This window comes from Lolium perenne, chromosome 6 (genome assembly GCF_019359855.2).
Source record: "Lolium perenne isolate Kyuss_39 chromosome 6, Kyuss_2.0, whole genome shotgun sequence".
In the NCBI taxonomy this organism is placed as follows: domain Eukaryota; kingdom Viridiplantae; phylum Streptophyta; class Magnoliopsida; order Poales; family Poaceae; genus Lolium; species Lolium perenne.
Window position 1 is genome coordinate 8586996 of NC_067249.2, and position 24022 is coordinate 8611017.

General features: G+C 43.1%; 1 long non-coding RNA gene across 1 annotated transcript; it reads right to left on the bottom strand.

Annotated features, from left to right (window-relative positions):
* Positions 1 to 1000: 1000 nt before the first annotated feature.
* LOC127308975 (uncharacterized) lies at positions 1001 to 4515 on the bottom strand. Its single transcript, XR_007856901.2, has 4 exons — positions 4376 to 4515; positions 4047 to 4296; positions 2301 to 2360; positions 1001 to 1205 (listed from the first exon to the last, which is right to left on the bottom strand). It is a non-coding gene; the product is annotated as an uncharacterized lncRNA (long non-coding RNA).
* Positions 4516 to 24022: the final 19507 nt, after the last annotated feature.

A 24022-nucleotide genomic window follows, 5' to 3' on the forward strand; every position in this document is an offset into this window, starting at 1 on the left:
AATATTATTAAGATGCCTATAACCATGTTTCCCTCTCTCATAATAACTTTCAGTAGCATAATTGATGAAATCCACAATATACCCATCACTTAAAACATTCTTATCATGGTTCATATGCATAGAAGTATCATTAATTTTGGCACAAGAAGAATTCTTCTCATTAATAGTAATTGGAGCAGGATTATTATCAAGAATTTGAACATGGTAAACAAGTTGCATACTAAGGGAATTGTTTTTGGCAATCCAATCATAACTATGACAAGTTTCATAAGGATAGTTATAACCTATATCATAGCATTCTTTATAATAATCATCAAAGGTCGGAGGCACAGTGTCATCATAAGAAATAGAATAGTTATCTTTCACGGTCGGTTTATCTGTCACCATACCATCATTGTTATTAGAAGGAGATGTATCAAGCACATAATGATCAGTAGCAAAAGGATTTTCAAAAACCTCTTCCCCAAGCTTAGAGCTTTCTATATCATTATGGGAGGAAGCATGGATAGCACTGATACTATGGCAATTATTATCATTTTCAGAATTAGTTTCCCAGAGATTTGTAATATCAAAAGTAGTGTGCTCATTCAAATCATGATCGCTAATGTATGTAAAGGGCATAGGAAGATCATCGTATTCAGATTCATTATCACAATAATCATTAGGAGCAACATACTTACGGTTACCTAGCGTTATCTCATTCACGCAGGGATACGCCGTTACCTCTTTCTTTTTATTCTCCTTCTTCTTCTTCTTCTTCTTCTTCTTCTTCGTTCCCTTCTTCTTCCTCTTCTTCTTCTTCTTCTTCTTCTTCTCTTCCTTCTCCTCGTTCCCTTCTTTAGGAGGAAGAGGCTTGAAGGGTGGCTTGTCCGCATAACCTGGTTTACTTTCAGAAACAATAGAAGAAACTGAAGCGATCCGACCCGGTACGGGTTGAATCTCTGTGCTTAGTAGTGCTAGTCCCTGGATCAATCGCTAGCACACACAGTTTAAGATGTAATACCAAGAAACAAAGGTCTTTATTACATCGCATGATCCAAATTACATAATAACTTACAAATTGCATAGCACAAGGCTAGCTCAATATCAGAGTTCACAACGAACCATAACAGCATGGAGTCCTTCGTCTTCATGTGCCACAGGCGAGCATGTCGAGTATAGACTCGTAACCCTAACCATCGAACCTCACTCGTTCATCAAAATATCTGCAACATAAAACGTTGCAGCCACGCAGGGTCAATACATTTGGAATTGTATTGGCAAATGTCACTATTTGGTGGATATATAAATGGCGCCTAAAAACTACGTGCTCATTTGGCAGGTGGAGTTTAGCATCTTTTGCGAAAAGCAATAGTTTCCCTATCTTTTATAAACAATTTTTATTTTTCAGAAACATCGTCTAGGAACATATTAGCATAACCCATGCCGTCGCAAGATGGTTAGCTTCATATGCTCCTAAACATCTACGGACATGCTAGCATAGGCCCATATAAACACAAGACAACCTAGCTTTGCATGCTCCTAAACCCATTGTTTGTCCCATCAAGTTTTATTATGAAATTGGAATGATGAGATCCTCCAAACAGTTCCAGACTCTAGTTGCTCATAATGTCCATAACCGGGGACACGGCTAAGTACTTAGTTTGACACTCTCGAGAGGCTGTACACATTCCCCACATGACCTAGTCTGTTCTTCTTCCATGATGCGCATTTTGCTCAAATGGACAGATGTCGACTAGGACAAGACCTTTCAGAAGCAATACCTCAACCACAATGGACGCGCTCCGTCCTACCAATATCTACCACCCTCTGTACATTGGGTCGAGTTCTCGCAACCTAATCAATCTAGCCAGAGCCCATATAGCATGTGGTTGTACTGGAAGCTACTAAAATCGAAACCTGTCAAATCTCTTTGTTTCTGGGTGGCCAACCACAAGTGTGATACACACGACCGCCATAGACATGACTCCGGTGTAACCACTCAACATAAACCAAGCATTACCACTTACCACCCAGATGATTCATTATCTTAGGTTGTTTTATTACATAAAATCATACTTTCACAATACCACATATCGCATCATGAGATCCCAACCACGCATCTACAATAGCAATGCTAAGCATGCTACAATACGGTAGCGACAAAGAACAAGTGTTGAACATGTGGTTGTTCTAATAGCTAGGTGATCATAGCATAGTAATATATATATATTTAAAACAATCCTACACATGAATAGCTACTGAAAATAACTACAAAGTGCATATAAAAATAGTAGGACAAGACGGTGTGTGACACTTGCCTTTTTGGTATCTGAAGAATTCTGCTCTTCTCTCAATCAAACGTGTATCTCTCCGTACAACTATACATAAAAGTAACAGAACATAAACACACATTCAAACAACAACAAAATCAAGCAAGGCAACAAATTAGAAAGATTTGTCATTCATTGTATTTTAGTTTTCATTAAATTTATGGTTAATTAGGAAATTGAAGGTATGGCAGGGTATGGCTTGCAAGATATGAACTTGAGACATTGAATGGATGAGTCAAACACTTGGAAAGGAAATCATTATCTAAGTCAAGTTCTCAGAAGGAAAATGATTGATAAGAACCTATGGTCAATGGTTGTTTGCTACTCAAGGATGGATAATTATAATGATGCTTGTGTTTTAGAAACTCTCACAAGCATCGCAAGTGCAATTCAAAATGCAACTTGACATAGTGCGAAAACACTTATCAAAGTAGCACAAATTCACACATAGACTTGGGTATGAACTAATGGTATATTTAATTATTCAAATGACTCACTTGTAATTTGAATAGCCCAAGCTTAATAAATATGATCGAATGGTATAAGATTGGATAGACATGAATGGTATTTAAGTTGTGGATCAAAGATTCTAAAGGATGTCAAGGTTTGAACACATGTGTAGAGTGTCTCCACAACATTTACACACGGAAAATCTATAAATAAGATTTTTCACAATTTACTCAAATAACTCATGTGTAGTTTGAATATGGTGAACTACAAAATATAATTAGGATAGATATGATCTCGGACATGATGAAAATATCTAAAAGATTTTGGTAGATGGGTATGATCATATGGTTCACTTTGGCAAAAATGAATTATGAGTTTAAGCTTCAAACCAATGTTTACAAAAATAAATTATGATAATGGTTTCCATGGATATTGATGAGTAACACATATTCAAAAGAAAGGATATGATCAAGTAGGGTTTATGGATTGTGTCGTATGACACATAGAAGGATATGACTTCAAATCTAAAACCATGTGAAGTGAATACAATCAACCAAACTAAGCATGTGTGCTACTGGATGAAGAGTTTTAATATAATTCGTTTGCAAAAGGAATCATCTTAAAGGGATTTATAGAATTTAAGTTATGTCGAAACTACTCAAGTTCTCATATTTAGACTTGAATACTTGCAAATTGTTTTACAAGTTTTAGGCACTGATGTTAATGGACAGGGGACATCAATAAGTTTCATTTGCAAGAGGAATCATTTGATTTAAATTTGTAGAATTTGAACCATGCAGAAAATACTCAAACTTACATATTTAAATTTGAATATTCGAGAACAGTTTAAAAGTCAAATTTTATTGCACCACTGTGTTCTCCTCATTTTTGTGAGTTCAACGACATATTATTTGTTAGAATCCGAGTTTCCAAACATTAGTTATGAATTTTACAAGATTAAACATGTCGCGATTAAATTTTGATGTTGTACGAAAAGTTGTCCGGAAAAGTTTATTAGATGGAAAATCTCTCTACAGGAAAGTCATAGAGAATTTAATTATAAACTCAATGCAAGAAGAATCATCTAAAACCAAGTTATGGATCATTTAATATGGAATTTTAAAGTTAGAGATGAGCTAGTACATTCACGATGATAACACGAACTGATTGATCGTACTGCGTGAACCGGTTAAGTGAATTAATTTAACATGGACCACCAGATTTAGTCTAACAGCCTAGGATGAAACTGAATCTAATCTAATACAGTGTATATACTGGCCTTACAGCGGTGGCAGCATTCGAGGATGTCGATCGCGCTGGTGGTGGTGTGCTCGGGCGGTGGACGACGACGACGTTCTGGTGGTTCTCCGGCACAGTCAAGGCGTGGACGTGAAGCAGCAGACGCTTTCCGTCACGTTCGAATTCTCGGCGTAGTTCAGCCAGGTTCCACGTGGTGGTTATGGGCGGCTGAAGGCGGCGGACGGTGTCGGAACTCCGGCGAACTCCGGTGGTGTTGGGTGGCATCTCCGGTGGTCTGCAGTCGAGGAGAAAGCGTCAAGACGAGGCGTCGAAGCAGGATGTGCATATTAGAAGAAATAGGAGGAGGCAGGAACTCTTGGAGGCCTCAGAATCGAGCTCCAATGGTGGCGGCGGCTTGGAACTCCGGCGAGCAAATTTGGCAGCCTGACGGCGCTAAAATTAGGGTTTTTTAGGGGCAAAATATAGAGGATATGTATTGTTATTTATAGGGCGATTATGCGTGGAAAAGGGGCACGAATTCGTTGCGATTTTCGTGGATTTTGGTTCACTATGGTTTCCGTACGCGAGATGGAACCCGGCCAGAGGTTGAAGATGCTTGATGGGTCCCACCGTCAGCAGAAAAAAAAAGAAAGAACGAGAATAGAAGTGGAGCTGCTATTGCCTGGCCGGTCGGCCGCTCAGCTTTGCGCGTACGCGCGTGCGCGGTTCCGGCTTGGCCGGCCCGGCCGGCCGGTCGTTCTGTTTTCTTTTCCTTCTTAATTCTTCTCTGGTATCTTTTGTATAAATCGATTTAGGTCAGCAAAATAACTCACATAAACCTTGTAAAATTTATAATGTGCCAGTATGATTTTGGAACACAAAGGATTACTCTTTCAGTCCAAAATAAAAAAATACAGAGATATATTTTTATGCATTTGGCCTAATGACATATTAGGAAAACTGGAAACATACTTTGGATTTTATTAAATCGGGTAACTAAAATATGTCCCGAAAATGAAACCTTTCGTAGGTTTTATTTCAACATGGATTTTGATATTGAAGTCAAAATGTCTAAATTGACTTTATAAAATTAATTTTGGTCAAAACCAATTGACAAAAATGTTATTATGCATATAACACTTTATATGGCTACTTGGGCATTGATATTTCAAAATAAGGTTTGGATCTTTCGTCTCAAAATAAAATCTTATACGATTTCAAAACCATAAAATAAAAATAGGTTTGGTTTGAAAATACTTTGAAAACAATACTTTGTGAAAACTTATTTTGGAAAAAGGCTTTTAGATAAAACTCAAAAAGTTTTAATTCCATGTGAAATTTCAACAAAGACAAACAATTCAATCACTAAATTTATTTATTTTTACATTCCAAAATTTTGAAAATTTTGGGATGTTGCAGAAACTTGGGAGGATCCCTCCTTTTCATTAATTAGTTGAAAACACACAGCGGTCCTATCATATTTTGGCAAGGTGTCATCTTCTAAAATATTTTGTATGTAAGTATTTGTATGGCTATTATCAATGCAATAAGAAAAACACCCATGCAGGACATCATCAATATCAAGATCACTCATATATAACAAAGAGATTTTTCTCGACAGTTCTTCACACCCCAAAAATAAAGTAAGTTCATCATGCTGATTAGGAGTAATTTCATCATCACAATACAAATTTGCAGCACTCATTGGGTTCAAATTATCATTGGAGGAGCATTGAAAATTAAAATGACCCACTTCATGGCAAACTTCACAAATAAAAGGATAGAGGGCACAAACTTTTTTACCAAGATCATCTAGAGCCCTAAACCACTTTCTAGTTTTTTCATTAGCATGATGGATACAATATTCATCTTTGATTTGATTAATTCCACAAGGTCTATGTATTCCACAAAAATTAACATGCTTATAGGAAATAGCATTCTTAGGAGTTTGAGCATGCTTATTGCAATCATTAACAACAATTTCATTCTTCATGCAAGCCTCTTTAAAAGGTCCATGATACTTATCAAAATTCTTTTTAGGCAATTCAAAATGAGAAGCAAAGGCTTTATAGAGATTTGCAGCAACTTGAGAGTCAAGACCATAAGTAGCACTCATATTTCGGAATTTATCAGTATCCATAAAAGCTTCAATACATTCATAATCATAATTTATACCTGACTCTTTACCTTCATTGTTCTCCCATCCTTCAGCGTTCTCCTCAATCCGATCAAGAAGATCCCATCTAGCTTCAACCTCCTTGCTTGTGAAAGATCCCTCCGAACAGGCATCCAGATAGTCCTTGTGTTGTCCTGAAAGCCTCGCATAAAAATTGTTAACAATAACATTACGGGGGAGCTCATGAATGGGACATTTGAGCATTAGTGACTTCAATCTCCCCCACGCTTGAGAAATACTCTCTCCATCACGAGGATAAAAGTTATAAATATAATTCCTATCAATATGCACTTCATAAGGGGGATAAAATTTAGAGTAAAAGAGAGATACAATTTCCTCCCAACCAAGAGAATGACTATTCTCCAACAATTTATACCAATGCGCCGCTTTACCAGACAGCGAAACAGAGAATAGCTTCTTCCTCACTTCATCCATAGAGATACCTGCACACTTGAATAACCCGCATAATTCATGCAAAAACAGTAAATGATCTCCAGGATGGACAGTTCCATCCCCTTCATAGCGGTTATCCATAACACGTTCAATAATTTTCATGGGTATCTTGAAAGAAGTACTTGCAGTAGGTGGATTTAAAATATCAGAAGCATCATTAGAGTTATCGCATATGGGAGATAAAGCATTATCAGAGCAAAATATTTCTTCAAAAGCTGAAGAGCAAAAAAGATTATTTTTATATAAACTAGCTTCCCCAAGCTTAGACTTATTCATAGCATTAGCAGTGATTGCGTTCATACTAATAACATTGCTACTAGCATGCAATTGAGGCTCCATAGATTCTTTAATTTTCGCATCACACAATTCATGTCCTAACTTAGGAAATAAATCAAAAAGCTCATAGTTGTATTCCATTGTGCCTAACTAGTGTAAACAAGAAACAAAAAGTTGCAATTGCAGGATCTAAAGGAAATAGCTTCGAGCACAAACACAATGGCGCCAGAAAAGTACTGTTACTTGGAACCGGAGTATGAGTGCCTTTTACCTTTCCTCCCCGGCAACGGCGCCAGAAAAGTGGCTAGTTGCCGGGGTTTCCAGTGTGTGAGTGCCGTTTACCTTTCCTCCCCGGCAACAGCGCCAGAAAAGTGCTTGATGTCTACGGGAGCTTCTATTCTTGTAGACAGTGTTGGGCCTCCAAGAGCAGAGGTTTGTAGAACAGCAGCAAGTTTCCCTTAAGTGGATCACCCAAGGTTTATCGAACTCAGGGAGGAAGAGGTCAAAGATATCCCTCTCATGCAACCCTGCAACCACAAAGTAAGAAGTCTCTTGTGTCCCCAACACACCTAATAGGTGCACTAGTTCGGCAAAGAGATAGTGAAATACAGGTGGTATGAATAAGTATGAGTAGTAGCAACGGCACCAGAAAAGTGCTTGCTGGCGTGTAGTAAGTAAAGATGCAGCAGAACAGTAAACAAGCAATGATAGCAGTATTAGAAACAAGGCCTAGGGATCGTACTTTCACTAGTGGACACTCTCAACATTGATCACATAATAAAACCACTCTACACTCTCTTGTTGGATGATGAACACCGCTATTTGTGTAGGGCTACAAGAGCACCTCAATGCCGGAGTTAACAAGCTCCACAACATTCGATATTCATATTTAATTAACCTTAGAGTGCATGATAGATCAACACAACTGTCACCTTCATACTATGAAAGGAGGAATAGATCACATTAATACCATCATAGTAATAGTTAACTTCATAATCTACAAGAGATCATAATCATAAACTATGCCAAGTACTACATGATGCACACACTGTCACCATTACATCATGAAGGAGGAATAGAGTACTTTAATAACATCACTAGAGTAGCACATAGATGAATAGTGATACAAAACACATTGCAATCATAAAGGGATATAAATAAGCACTTCACTATGCCATTCATAACAGTGAATAAGTATTCTGTGAAATATAGCCTAAGAGACCCACACGGTGCACACACTGTCACCTTTACACACGTGGGACAAGGAGTCTCCGGAGATCACATAAGTAAAATTCACTTGACTAGCATAACGACATCTAGATTACAATCATCATCATATCGATCTCAATCATGTAAGGCAGCTCATGAGATCATTGTATTGAAGTACATAGAGAGAGAGATGAACCACATAGCTACCGGTACAGCCCTTAGCCTCGATGGAGAACTACTCCCTCCTCATGGGAGACAGCAGCATTGATGAAGATGGCGGTGGTGTCGATGGAGAAGCCTTCCGGGGGCACTTCCCCGTCCCGGCGGCGTGCCGGAACAGAGACGCCTGTCCCCCAGATCTTGGCTTCGCGATGGCGGCGGCTCTGGAAAGTTTTTGCGGGTTTCGTCGATCCTCCTAGGGTTTTCGCGACGGAGGCTTTAAGTAGGCGGAAGGGCAAGGTCGGTGGAGTCCTGGTGGGGCCACACACCAAGGCGGCGCGCCCTACCCCCTGGCCGCGCCGGCCACAAGTGTGGGCCCACCAGGGCTCCCCTCTGGCGGCTCTCGGGTGTTCTGGAAGCTTCGTGTGAAAATAGGATGCTGGGCGTTGATTTCGTCCGATTCCGAGAATATTTCCTTACTAGGATTTCTGAAACCAAAAACAGCAGAAAACAGGAACTGACACTGCGGCATCTCGTCAATAGGTTAGTTCCAGAAAATGCATAAATATGACATAAAGTATGCATAAAACATGTAGATATCATCAATAATGTGGCATGGAACATAAGAAATTATCGATACGTCGGAGACGTATCACTGACGTTGATGTTGTGCTCCTTCTCTGTGTGTATGATGCCGTTTGTTACAGTATGATTTTTTTAGCTGTGGACTTATTGTAATTTTTATGCATAAACGATGATGGTGTTGAACTGATGTTTGTGTATGTGGTAATGTTTGTTGCGGTGTGACTAGTCAGCTATAGACTGGTAAACATAAAAATTATGATGAATATGATTATGTGTATGATTTGTGCAAGAGTTCTAGTCTTGCTTATTAATCGCAGTGCCAATGTTCCTTCTACCTTATAGGCTACACATGGAGTAGCATATTATCCCTATGTTTTTCTTCTAATTCAAAGATGACTAATAATTGTGGATGAGAATATCCATATTAGATGTTCATGTTAACTCACTTAGCTAACTCCTGAAGGTCATGAAGGAATTCGCATTGTTTATTTTCTTCTTGTGGAAAGATCTGTAGACTAGAATATTGTTTGTTTCGAGGTTAGTTTTATGCTCATTGTTCCAAATCCATCCTGGAATTGGACTTGATTTGTGCTTCTACTTGTCAGGCTTCCTAGCTAGAATTTCCTTTGCCTAGTTGCATGATGTACATGGAATTTTTGCCACAAAGGACCACTCTGCCCAATAAATTGACAAAAAAAAACACATGCGAGTATAATTGACAGAAAAGACCACCTCCGGCGTGGCGGTAGCGCCCCCAACCAACAGGTGGCACGTGCCGCCGCAAAGTGTGGCGGCAGCACTTGCCATGGGTGGCCGTGGCGGATAGTTTGCCCGTCATTCGTCGCCGTTCACCGCAGTGTGGCGTGGTGGGCCATACTGCCACGCGGGTGGCGGCAGGTCGTGCCCGTGTGAACAAATTTTCCAGTAATGCAAGGCTGCCAAGGTGTGACGGTATGTTAACAGAGAGATTATTGTAGCTCAAATTCATGGCAATCTGCAAGCTTGAGAGCAGACCCAGCTCCTTGGGTATCCCACTAGAGAATTGATTGCCACCAATCTGCAGCGCTGTCAAATGCCACATTTTACTAAGAATAATACTCACTCTGTCTCAGTTTACTAGTTTTTCCCGTATCACTAGATCATCAATTTGACCTATATAATTTAAATTATATAATATAAAAATTATATCATTAGAAAGTAGAACATCTAAACTTTCTAATGATATAATTTTTATAACATATAACTAATACTAACTTGATTAAATTTGCAACCTAGGTATACTCACACGTCTAATAAACTGAGAGAGAAGGAGTAGGTGGTATCTGACCAGATAATTTATTATCAGCTAATGAGAGAAACTCCAGCTGAGGCAGTCTACCAACTTCATTCGGTAATGAACCTTTGAAGCTGTTCTGGCTGCGGTCAAGACGTTGCAACATATCGCACGGCCTGCCACCACAGCCAGTGGAGGCAACCCTCCACGTTAACCTGCCATCCCAGCGTGTGGCGGCATGGCCCACCACACATAGGGCGACAACAGTGATGGACGGCGGGAAAACATGCCACCACGGCCACCGATGGCAAGTGCTTCCGCCACACTCTGTGGCGGCATGTGCCACGTGTCGGCTCGGGGTGCAGCCGCCATACTAGAGGTGGTCTTTTCTGTCATTTATACGCACATGTGGTCCTTTTTGTCAATTTATTGGGCAGAGTGGTCCTTTGTGCCAAAAATTCGATGTACATCTATGTAAACTCATTCACCGTCCTAAGCCTTGATAAATTATTGTCATTGTGAAATAATAATGCCAACTCTTGGCTGCTCATACTCAACTGGTACGTGAGCTCCAAGGAGAGGTGATCGTCAAAACCTATCTGGCTCTGTCTCCTCATCGGCAACGCTAGCAGTCCGCTCCACCTTCGGTGGCCTTTGGGCCCAAGAGGTGTGGCGGACCATGGCCCCTCGCTGGTGGGACTTTTAGGTATTTTCAGTGTCTTCTTCGAGAATAAGGTACTCCCCACTATATCTTTTCTCCAACAGTATGTCTAGTTCCAGCTGAGGGCATCCTACGGATCTCCTCTAGTCAGGTTCCATGTTCGTTGGCTCTCTTCGATCTACTTCTTTGGTGATGGTTGCTGCTCTAGCGGACTAGTCCTTCGAAGCCTTAGCGCGACAACTTTCTATTTATTTATTATAACAAACTCTACTACGATAAGTTTTTACCGTCTTGGGCATGGGCAAGCCTACATATATTCATGCGTATTCACGTGAATACCCAAAAAAAATTGTCAAACTTTTCACCTTATATGATACAACTATCAATTTTTTTACATTGTATAAAATCCAATCCAAGCATTGATTCAATCATGTGACTGTGTTGTTGGCTAGAGGAAGTTAACATGCAAAAGCATGCACTTGGTTCAACCCCTAGTTTTCTAAATAATTTCTTAATTTTATTTGTAATTTTTATTTTGAAAACCCATTGCCACCCAGGTCTATGGTGATGGAGAGATGAGGATGACGGCGCACCTTCGGCTCTTTGTAATCATCTCTATGTGGTCTAAGGATTTATTTTTATTTTTATAACTTCTAGGGTTCTTTGTAGTACTATGGATACTTATTAATAGGTTGGTGAACTTTTTGCTAAATAGATGGAAAATAATAAGAACAAATAGTCAAAGTATAACCTCAAACATTTGGTTCTGGCCAAAGAAAATTAATCAAGAATGCCCCAATTTTATAGTTTGAGAAACAATAAAAGGAACTAGCTTAGCCATGTAAAAAATTTAGGGGCTAAAACTAAAACAAAATAAGGTGCTTCCAGGTATGTGATTCTTACTGTTCATGTAAAATCTCAACTCGATTTTTATATATCCGTGGATTGGATGTTGGATTTTATTATTTTTGTGTAGGCCGAATATAAGACATATTTGAATGACATTTTTGTGTTGATAAAGTACAACAATTTATACATCTATGATTTTTTAGATATATGAAATCTTTAAAATGTTGTTTTTTAAATTTTCAAAACAGGGCTCCATGGAGCTCGACCCGTGTGCAAACTCCCCAAATAATTTTCTGGTGATATTTCTGCCCGGCTAATTGGTCAAAGGAAAAGATAGAATAAGATACCGGCCCAATCAGTTCTAAAGAGGGCTTGAGCGAATTAGGAACCACACCGGATCCTACGGCCCATCGGCCTCGATTTCAGCTTGTAGTTTCCTTGTTCAATTCGAAGAACTGGCATTTTTCCTCCTGCTCCTCCTTCTTCTTTGTATGTTCGGTTAACTGAGTTGTATCTACCTTAATTGTAGCTAGCTAGAAAAAACTAACAATGTTCAGAATTAATCTAGATCCGCCAGTTCAGCAACCGATCAATGTACTCGCTAATAATATCTTCGTTTCAAACCAAGCTAGGAATCTGACCAAGCTGAAGCTGCAAGAACGCAGCAGCCAGCCGACGTGGCAATGGTTCAGTTTTTGTCGACACTATGTCATGCACGGGCACCACAGTTCAATTATTCAATTTACTCCTACTACTAAAGTCTACCAGCTTGAGCTTCTGATGGACGGTATCAATCATGTGCACATCTTCTCCTTCTCTCCGGCAGCATCGTCCCACGCCGCCAGCAACGGCGCCGCGGCGACAGACGCCGGCCGTGGGGATTCCACATGGCAAATGATAATTTCACCAGGTTGAGTGAGGAGAAGATTCAGGAACCTTTTCAGCCAACCTGCCACATTCTGTTGCCAGCTTAAACCCTTCACCTCAATTCTATCTCAGATCAGACGCAGTGTGCGTACGTTGTCTACGGCATCACTGAAACACTTGTCATGCACGTATTATACGTATGTATTGTTATCGTCATAGATGCATAGTCAATCTACCGAGGAACCAAGCAATTACAGCACACTGACGATACCAAGATTTGTTAACGTAGTTTAGCAACTTGCCTACTCTATAGGGTTTGACTACAGACGCTCCTCTCCATTAATACGAGTTTTTGACGAAAGAGACCACCTGCGCGAGTGAATTGTCAAAAAGGACCACCTCCGAAAATTATTGTCAAAAAGGACCACCTGCGTCATGGCGGCACGCGTGCCAGGCGACACGTGTCGCCTGCCGCCACAGCCGGAGGCGGCAGGGCCTGCCGCCACAGCCAACGGCGGCATGTCCACATTGTCCTGATCTATGAATAGTAGCCCGTTTTAATTTTTTAAAAAATATCTCCAAAAATTCAAAAAAAATACCTACATGTAGCTAACTCTATGCACTACAATCGTGCAAAAATTCACTGTAAAATACGTTGTATTTTGGGCTCAGCAAAAAAGACAAATTCAACAAATTTTGTAGCTAATGTGCACTGTTCATCGATCAGGACACTATTCATTGATCATTGTGGACATGCCGCCATGGGCAACGGCGGCAGGCCCTGCCGCCTCCGCCTGTGGCGGCAGGTGACACGTGTCACCTGGCACGCGTGCCGCCACAACGTATGTGGTCTTTTTTGACAATAATTTTCGAAGGTGGTCCTTTTTGACAATTCACTCGCGCAGGTGGTCTCTTTTGTCAAAAACTCCATTAATACCGCTACACCGATCGCCTTGGTCCGCCGCACAAGCGGCCAGCTCCCCTTGTCAAGTTGTCATAGGTTACAACATGTGGTGCTCTCATATTATATGGAAGGTCTAGGCTAATAGAGTCCAACTCGACCACTACACTTAACCTACACACCTATTACAACTCAGAGTCCAAATATAATCCAACTCTTACACAATATTTGATACAAACACAACATATATCTTAAATGGTACCATTTATTTACCAGTTTATGGAGGAGTTCAGTTTAAGAGTGGACCCGCATTAGGAGTTCGCTACAGCGGAAGAGTCTGAGAGAACCATCGATTTCGGTTTGCTGAATTATGTGGGGGTCCCATCGAGCCTAAGTGTACCGGATGTAGCTATGCCAGCAACTAGGCACTAAAGGAAATGTCAGCCGTCGACACAACTAGGGTTGTCGTTATCATAGGCCTTTGTCGGCGGTCGCCATCGGCACAACATGGCCTCGACACAGCCAGGCTAGCCATCAGTACAATCGCAACCATCGGTACAAACCCCAGCCCGACAACCGGCCTGACCGAGCCATCGACGTAGCTGCCGCCGACACAACTATAGGTGGGTCCACGGAAGGGCTAATAGTCATTAGCACAGGGAAGACCTTGTGCCGACGGAATGCCAGACACTAGTAGGAAAAGACTCTTCTGTGGCGCACCATTTTGGAATTTTGTGGCGCACCATTTTAGAATTCAGCGTCACAGAATTCACGCAACAAAAATTTAAATTCTGTTGCGCACGGACCCATGCGCCACAGAAAAGTGACATTTATGTGGCGCACCCAGCGATGGTGCACCACACTTTTTTTGAATTTAAAAAATCTGGGGCCGCTGGAATTTTTCTGGATTTATTTTTGAAATTTTCTCGAGGTCGCTGGAGGTGGGTGGGTGGGGTGGGTGGAGGAGGAGGATGATGAGGAGGTGGAGGATGAGGATGATGAGTAAAACTAAATAATTAATGACAAATACATAATGTACACATATTTGCATTGGGATTTTATAAAACATTAAAAATAATTAAACTATAATACTATCTTATAATACTATGCAATGTGCAGGTGGTATCATAAACTAGTATCATGTGAATGATAGTTACTAGTCTTCGAAGACTAATGGGTATAGAGGTAGTATCACTATCTAGAACAATCCATCGCTCCGACAATGGTGAGTCAGCAACGTTTGCTGGAGTATGCCAGCACTCCTTCATGCATGCGGCGTGGAGTGCGGCATGCATTGCAAACGACAGGGCATTGATTGTTGCCCAATGGGAGAGGACACGGAGGGTGAGATGTGAAATATGTGATCATGTCCGATTGTCCGGTGTACTCATTCCGAAGGAGATGTGACACCAAAACTTCCTGTACCTGCTTGCACCTGGCATTCTTGCTTAACCACCCATCCAACGTGCCCCCATCCATGGATTGGTTTAGGTTTGGTGATGAGGAAAAGTTGCTTTAGTTTTGTCCAAGCAGTGCTAACGACGACAAGAGTAAGTGAAAAGTGTGAGGTGGCCGCCACTTTGCACACTCTGCTGACGGCGCAAGAGTCTGAGAGAACCATCGTTTTTTTTTGGTTCACTGAATTGTTTGCAGGGCCTCTCTCTCTATGTAACCAAGCTTCTCATTTTCATCTCCTATGTTCTTATTTACGAGCTTTTCAAAGTCTAAATTTGACGTTCAATCGATTCACGAAACATGGACTGTATGTCCCAAAAGTCGTACTCAAATAATTCTGAATCGGTAATTGTTATAACAATTTAAATACTCAAGATTTTTGTGGGTACAGAAGAAATGGTTGAAACGAAGCTAGCTATCAAACGAGCTAAGACACGAACCAAGGTTATCAACTACTATCTCGGCTCATATTTAATTGACGTGAGGCTACAAGTGAGCATTGCTATCTCTATTCACAACGGTGCGTCGATTAATTAGAACCAGAGGGAGTTGATTGGTTCTCTGTTATATTCGCATCTCGCAGAAACTTTTTGTTTTCTATACCGCGAATCCCATCACCTTCAACATAGGCAGTGTTAAGACGTAGACTCAACTCCTACAAAAACTAAGAGCTTATTTTTGTTGACATAGTACCTCATAGAAGTACATAACAAAAGCATCAGTTGATTCACAAATTTGTAGCTTGACAACGGGTGAGATGTGAAATATGTGATCATGTCCGATTGTCCGGTTGTGCACCAAAACTTCCTGTACCTGCTTGGACCTGGCATTCTTGCTTAAGGGCATCTCCAACCGCGCGACCCAAACGGACGCGCTGGGCCGTCCATTTTGGGCCGTTTGAGTCGCCGCCCGGACACGCGGACAGCGCCCCGCGTCCGCGTGTCCGTTTGGGTCGCACGCTGCGCCCAACGCGGCGACCCTAAGAGACGCCACGTGGTTCGTCTTCCTTGCGCGGCGCTGCGCCATGGCAGGCCTCGACGGGACAGCCATGGTGGGCGGTGGAACGCGCGGGAAAGTTCCCGCGCGCACCAAGGTTCCCGCGCGCGCGAAAACGCCATTGGCGCCAGCGACCGTCCAAGTTTCCCGCCAGGCCGCCGTCTATAAAAGACGGCGGCGGTCTCACACAAACCGCAACACCATCCTCTCCCCTCCACCTTCTCCGTCGCCATGCCGCGCACCCTGCAGGCCACATGGGCCAAGCTCTCCCTCGCCGCCCGGGCCAGGTTCCCGCGGACGGTGGAGGAGGAGCGCGCGGACTCGCGGTGGGTCGCCGACGACGAGGCGCTCCGCGTCGCCGCCGAGGCGGCGACACGTAAGGCCGGTGACGCGGAGATGGTGGAGGCGGCCGCGGAGGGCTGGCACGAGACCGCGGACGGCTGGTACGAGGCCGCGGAGGAGGGCGGCCGCCGCGGAGGAGCCCGTCAACGAGGAGGACCTCGCGCCGGCGAACATCAACGCCGCCATCGAGGAGCGACTCGCCGACCTCACGCGCGTGACGAAGGAGCACGAGGGCATCGGCGGGCCGGCCGCCGCCCTTAGGCGACCTCCTCGGCCGGAAGAACGAGCTGCTCGCTATGCGAGCAGCCCGTCACCTCATCCGGATGCCGTCCCCCGAGCGGCGCGCCGGGAGGATGCTGAGTCGGCGGAGCGCGGCCGGCAAGAGCGCATGCGCCGGCGGCAGGAGAACCACGAGGCCTGTGCCGCCGGACGCGTCCGCCGGGAGGCGCGCACCGCTGTGGACCGCGCCGCTCTACAGGAGGTGGAGCTATGCGGGAAGCGGATGATTCCGCCGCAGGAGGCGGAGCGCGAGCGCGCCCGAGGTGCGCGGACGGATAGGAGGCGGATGGTGGCGTCCGCCCAAGCCGCCGCTGCCGCCGCCGCGCCGCCGCCCGCGCCACCGCACCGCCGCCGCCGCGCCACCCAGCCCGTAAGCTGGAGTGGAATCCTCACGCGTACAGGCCGCCCGCGTCGAGTGAAATCCACGGCCCCGACGGCGAGCCGGCGAGGAGTCGCCGGCGAGCCCGCTGGCCCCGTACGTATTTAGGATAGAAGTAGTAGCTACAAAAAAAATGTAATGAGTTCTTTTTAATGAAAAATATTGTTCATGCCTATGACACGCGGGCCAGGGGCGGACAAGGGGCGGACGCGAGCGACCAGCCTTTCGCGTCCGCGGCCACGCAAACCCGGCCAAGATTTGGGCCGGGTTTGCGTCGATCCGGACGCCGCGGGTATCCGTTTTAGGGATGGGTGTCCGGCTGGACCCATCCGGACGCGCGGGCGCGGGATGGGTCGCCCGGTTGGAGATGCCCTAACCACCCATCCAACGTGCCCCCATCCATGGATTGGTTTTAGGTTTGGTGATGAGGAAAAGTTGCTTTAGTTTTGTACAAGCAGTGCTAACCACGACAAGAGTAAGTGAAAAGTCCGAGGTGGCCGCCACTTTGCACACTCTGCTGACGGCGCAAGAGTCTGAGAGAACCATCGGTTTTTTTGGTTCACTGAATTGTTTGCAGGGCCTCTCTCTCTATGTAACCTAGCTTCTCATTTTCATCTCCTATGTTCTTATTTACGAGCTTTTCGAAGTCTAAATTTGATGTTCAATCGATTCACGAAACATGGACTGTATGTCCCAAAAGTCGTACTCAAATAATTCTGAATCGGTAATTGTTATAACAATTTACATAGTCAAGATTTTTGAGGGTACAGAAGAAATGGTTGAAACGAAGCTAGCTATCAAACGAGCTAAGACACGAACCAAGGTTATCAACTACTATCTCGGCTCATATTTAATTGACGTGAGGCAACATAGGCAGTCTAAGACGTCGACTCAACTCCTGCAAAAACTAGGAGCTTATTTTTGTTGACATAGTACCTCATAGAAGTACATAACAAAAGCATCAGTTGATTCACAAATTTGTAGCTTGACAACAGGTTATCGGAGAAAGAGATTACCTCCCGATTCATGACGGACTTTGTGGGAAAGGCGTTGCGGTGATTCTATTTGATGGATTTTGTGGGAAAATATTTTCAATAGTGTCTTGCAAAGAAAAAAAATCCAAGAAATGAACTAATGTAGAAAATTACCATCCTCCAAATTTATTTATTTTTCTAACGAACCGCAACATGTATATATTTTTTTGCAGTGATTTTCAATTTTTAAAATTAAATTGTATATATCACTTTTGATTCAAAATTAAGGGAGCTTAGACACCATAAAATCAAACAAAACATTCTAAGTATTTCTCTATTTTACCGAATATACCAGTTTGGATAATGGGCTAGATCAGCAACATCGAGACCAGACTATACTAGTGCAGGCTTGTCCTATATTTAATGATTCAAAGAGAGTTAAGTATTTATACTAAAAACTTTTACTTACTTGTAGATCATTTCTCACTAAATTTCAATTGTGTTTGAATTGATACTTTTCATTCAATTGTCCTGGTTATAATTTAAAACTCAACGTATATTATTATGTTATCCAAACCTATAGTCCCATAATATTGCTAAACTTGAACTCTATTTTTTTCATACGAATTTTGTTACTTTTTGAATTTTAGTCTACGATTCTCCGGACACTATTCGTACGAATAAACGCAAGATGATAAACCCTAAAAATAAATTCATCAATATATTTATGTATTTATATGTGCTTGTGTTTTATTATTATCTTTGTACATTAGGGTATCTGATAGTAATGTATGAATCGAACAATCCTAAATGAAGATTCGTAGAGTGGGATTGTTTTTTTCCTTTGTTGTAACCAAGAGAAAAATACCGAGTGGATATGGTAAAAATATTCCGTTTTCATCGAATCCTCCCCAAAGCTTCACTAGTATATTATACGCATTGATAATGTATAGTACATGAAACATTATCTTCATACGGCTTCTCTATGATCAGAAAAAAAGAGGACTGTTTCGTTTCATTATTAGCCCCTGGAGCGTAGATAGAATTAGGTAAAATAAAATATATTGAAAAATCCTAAATTAGACCAAAAGAATTTTGTCTGCCGAATTGATCTCATCCTTTATAATATAAGAATTTGTTTTTTGTTCTCAACACAAGCTCCTGGAACCAAATTGCCAAGATATCAACCCTTTTTTGACAGAGTGCACTTTTATTAGTAACTCAAGGTCAAGAGACAATATGAGAGCATCTCCAGCCGCGTCCCCCAAAGCATCCCCCAAAACAATTTGGGGCGCGCCGGACCAAAAAACCGTTCCAGCCGCGTCCCCCAAAGCCCATTTTTGTCCGGCGCGGCCCGATACAGTGTCCGGCGCCCCGAGCCCGTCCCCGTCCCAGACGCTCCGGGGACGCCGGACACACCGAAAAGCGAGGCGGGCTCCCACATGTCGGCGACTATTTGTATAAACCGTTGGTTCGCGCCTCTTTTCTCGTCGCTCCTTCCTTCCCGCGTCTCCCACCCCACCGCCGCCGCTGGATTTCCCGGCCGTTTGGGCGTTTGATCTCTGCTGAGAGTCGGCACCGTTGTCGCAGCTGGGGCTCCCGCCGGTCGTTCCGCCGCCGTCGCTTCGCCAGCGCGTCCCAGAACGCGCCGTCAAATCCGCCCCACCTCCACGCACAGAAGGTGCTCGACGACTTTCCAGGTAGGCGCGATTGGCCGCTGTTTGTTGCGTCGTCTGCCTCGGCGCAATTTTAACCATTGATTTTGCTTTAGCCATGGACAGCGACGATGAGATGCTTGCCCTGCTGCTAGAGGACGAGCAAACCTTCGACGATGACCTGCGGGAGCATTTGCTGATCATCGCGTCCCTCCAGGACATGGTTGACGCTGAGGCAGAGAAGAGGAAGAGGCCACGCCGCGGAGGATCAAGGCGGGGAAGAAGGAAGTTGAAGCCCCGGCAGAGGATGGAGGGGCATGCCATGCTGCACAACGACTACTTCGCCAATGATGCAACGCATGCCGACAATTTTCGGCGCCGGTACAGGATGAGCAAGGGGCTATTCATGAATATCCTCCACGGCGTTCGAGAGTTCGACCCCTACTTCAAGCTCAAGCTCGACGCTGTAGGCGTTGTCGGGTTCTCGTCCATTCAGAAGTGCACCGCCGCCATGAGGATGCTTGCATACGGAGCACCTGCCGATACACAGGACGACTACCTTCGCATGAGTGAGTCTACTGCCATTGAGTGCATGTACAAGTTTTGCCGAGCTGTGGTGGGAATGTTTGGAAAATACTATTTGAGAGGGCCAACTGAGGAAGAGACTGCAATGATCATGGCACAAAATGCTGCCAGAGGATTCCCTGGAATGCTTGGAAGCATCGATTGCATACACTGGGCATGGAAGAACTGCCCGTTTGCTTGGCAAGGTATATACAAAGGGCGTCATGGATATTGCAGTGTGGTGCTTGAAGCTGTGGCAGATTATGACCTGTGGATTTGGCATTCTTTCTTTGGCATGGCGGGATCACACAATGACATCAACGTGTTGCAGCAGTCTCCGGTGTTCAGCAGACTAGTGGAAGGGCATGCTCCACCATGCAACTATGAGATCAATGGCCACGAATATACCAAAGGCTATTATCTAGCCGATGGTATATATCCAAAATGGGCCACTTTTGTCAAAACAATCTCGAATCCATCAGGTCTGAAGAATTCCCACTTTGCTACGTGACAGGAGGCTTGCAGGAAGGATGTCGAGCGGGCATTTGGTGTGCTTCAAGCACAATTTGCCATTGTCCGGTACCCTGCTCTAAGCTGGTCTCACGACCAAATGTGGGAGGTGATGCAGGCTTGTGTGATCATGCACAACATGATCATCGAGGATGACCGCAAGAATCATGCTAGGTCACGTACATGTTGGTCCCTATGAGTGTGAATGCCCTCTTGCGGAGGTTGATCATGAGTTGCCTGCAGATTTTGCTGATTTTCTCGACATGCACGCAGAGATCCGTGACAGCAATGTTCATGATCAACTTCAAGCTGATCTCGTTGAGCATTTGTGGAGGATCAAAGGAAATACTGTGACACCTTGATATAGCATCTAGCCCTATTTATTATATTTGTTTACTTGTTTTATTGTTTGTTAATTTGAAAACAATCCTCGCAAACATTTTTATTCATATGTTATATTTGATAAATGGTTCTGTGTTAAAAAGAAGTATTTTAAATGTTTGGGGGCGGCGTTTGGGGGACGCGGCTGGGGAGCGACGTCCTCCAAAGGCGGTGAACAAAACCCATCACCCAAACGCTCAATCCGGCGCGGTTTGGGGACGCACGGCTGGAGATGCTCTAAGCAATATAGTTCAGACCGTGCATAGCATAAGTGAGATGCACACCGTATAAGCAACCTCATTCAAACGATTCAATCTCTTCGTATGGAGGTTTGATCGATCGATTCGACATACAAAGAACTATTCCAACTTTTCTCTGCTGATTTTTAAATCTACGAGTACTTGTTTTCTTACCACACGAAACAAGATGATCACAACCAGTCGTCGCAGCAGATGCCAAATCAGTCAGATGTCGTACCTCAGCTGCCAAATCCCTGGCTAGGGACTATTCCATCTAGGTCAGATTTGCAATCCCTAGCTTATGTCCTCACACACGGAATTGTAGCGAACAAAGGATATTATTACCCAAGAAGAAAATAACAGGGCGCGCGCTTGGGAAGAGCAGAGTGCCCGACGTACACTTCAGGAGGACCGTCTTCCGCCAGGAGGGAGGCGATATTGCCCGCGAAATCCCTGGCTACGTACCGAGTAGGTCCTCTCCCCACGATCCCACCAGCTTTGCTAATGACGTGCTTCTAATTACTGGATCAGTTTGAGTGAGTAACCTGTTACTATCATTGTACACTTATTACTTTCACATGTTTTTCAGCAATCGTTCTTCACCTGACATACTGCTCTCAACCTCTGCAGTTTACTTTATTGATCATCGATCTCAAGTTTTCCCAACATAATCTCATGAATGAAATCAGCAAACAAGCAACTTGGTTTTGTAGGATCCATTCTCCGACTTCTTTTAAATATAGATATGTGATCGATCAAATGAAACAAAAACAATACTAGATCTGTCCAAACAAAAAAATAAATACTGGAGACATGCATGCGTATGCGCCACGACGGCGGCGCCTCTGCGACCACCCCTAGGTATTTTCTCTTGTGTTGCTAGAACCTCAGGAAGCATTGGAACGTTGTTGTCGAAGGAACACTGCCCTAACTTCCTTAATCTTCTTTTCAATCGTGACGAGATGATGCGTAGCTATGGCAAGCTCGTCTGCTTCACAATCGGGAGCAGGAGGCCAATGTTTCTTAATGGTTGTCCTATTTTTTAAAGATTCAAAACACGATGGAGACGATGGGGAGGGCGGGGCGAGGGGGACATATGTGGATAGTGGGATTGTGCGCTGACTGCACGATGGACATCGCACGGCTCGCCGTGTGACCACGCTAGAAGCCTGGTTTTGTTTGTTAGAGTCATGGTTCTGCTAGCCGACAACTTGATCAGGGCTTCTCCCCCACCCCTATGTGATTTGTTTCTTGTTAATATTTTAGGTTGTCACAGCTGTAGTCTCCAATCTCCATCATGAATTCTATTCATCAATTGTAGATTTTTCCTCTTGTCATCGTGCTACTAGGATGCGACCGATGAGATGTGCAGTGATAAAGTTCAGTCACTGTTGCCTATTTCTTGTTCTTTTGCCTCGACCAAGAAATCGATTTCACACAGTGGCCAAACTCAGACAGTGGACAAACTTTATGTTGCACTCTGAATAACTGTTCAACAACGACAAGACTTTTCAGATATGAGACATGGACTTTGTAAAATGAAATCAAAGAACATTTTCTAGTGTGACAGAAATAGTGTTTTCCACCTTTTGAAATATACCGATTAGACTCGTTTTGAAGACCGGACAACGAAGAATTTAATTATATAATCATATCTATACGGACACAACCCATCACGAAGTTGTGAATACATTTTAGTCTGAGATAGTATGTGCTCAAATGTTAGGTGATAGGCCACTTATAAGATTATATCCAAGGGTACAGTGTGGCCATCTTTATGTCAACGATTTGGACGGATTCCCTCCGCCCTGAAGTCAATCGTCCAACTTCGTGCACGCAATACCCCCACAACGGTGGTGCCCCTGCGATCGCCCCTATGTATATTGTTCTTGTCCTGCTAGAAGCTTTGAAAGCACCGAAATGTTGTTGTCTTAAGGTAGTCCCGGCCTTCCGTTCGTGCTTTTCTTTTTGATTGTGGCGAGATGATGCATAGCTTTGGCGCACCAATGTGCTTCACGATCGCGAGCAGGAGGCCGATGTCTGACTTTGCATTCTTAATGGTTGTACAATTTTTTGAAGATTCAAGGCACAATAGTTTCTTATATTAAACATTTTTACTTATTTATACATCAATTTTTTTCTAATTTTGAAGAATATATTAATTTATCTTTTATCATGCAATCATATATTCCTTTAAAGTTATATAACATTGACGGCATAATATACAAACTCATATTTCATTGTCATGTGATCAAAATCTATTATTACAAAATTTTACTGAACTAGAGCTCCATTTTTTTCGTGTAAGTCTTGTTTCCTTCTTGAAATGTAGATCGTTGATACCATCCAACTGATATTATTCTAACGAAAGCAAGAACAAAAACCGATGACAAAAGCACACATGGTTTGTGTCACTTATATGTAGTGTGGTGGTTATATGTGTTTATTTATTTATTAGTTTTCTACATTATGATATTTGATAGTAGTATATATGAATCTAACAAATATCCTAAACGAGGTTTGCAGAGTAGATTTGTTTTGCCATAAGTTTTCTTTGAAAATAAGGATAACCTGATAACTACACGCCTCTACATCGACTGATGCACGAAACCATGTTTATTTTAGTCATAACTAAGAGAAAATTACGAAGTGAATAACGTGTCAATATTGCCTTTTCCTCGAATCTTATACTTATTGGTCGGCTATAGTCTTTTCCAACATATGCGCGTGAACGAAACAACAAGTGAGCAACATTTCTCGATTAAGAGATTTCTAACTTAATATTGCACCAGGAAGATAAAAGGGTGAAACAAAAGGACTGTTTACGTTGATTGATGC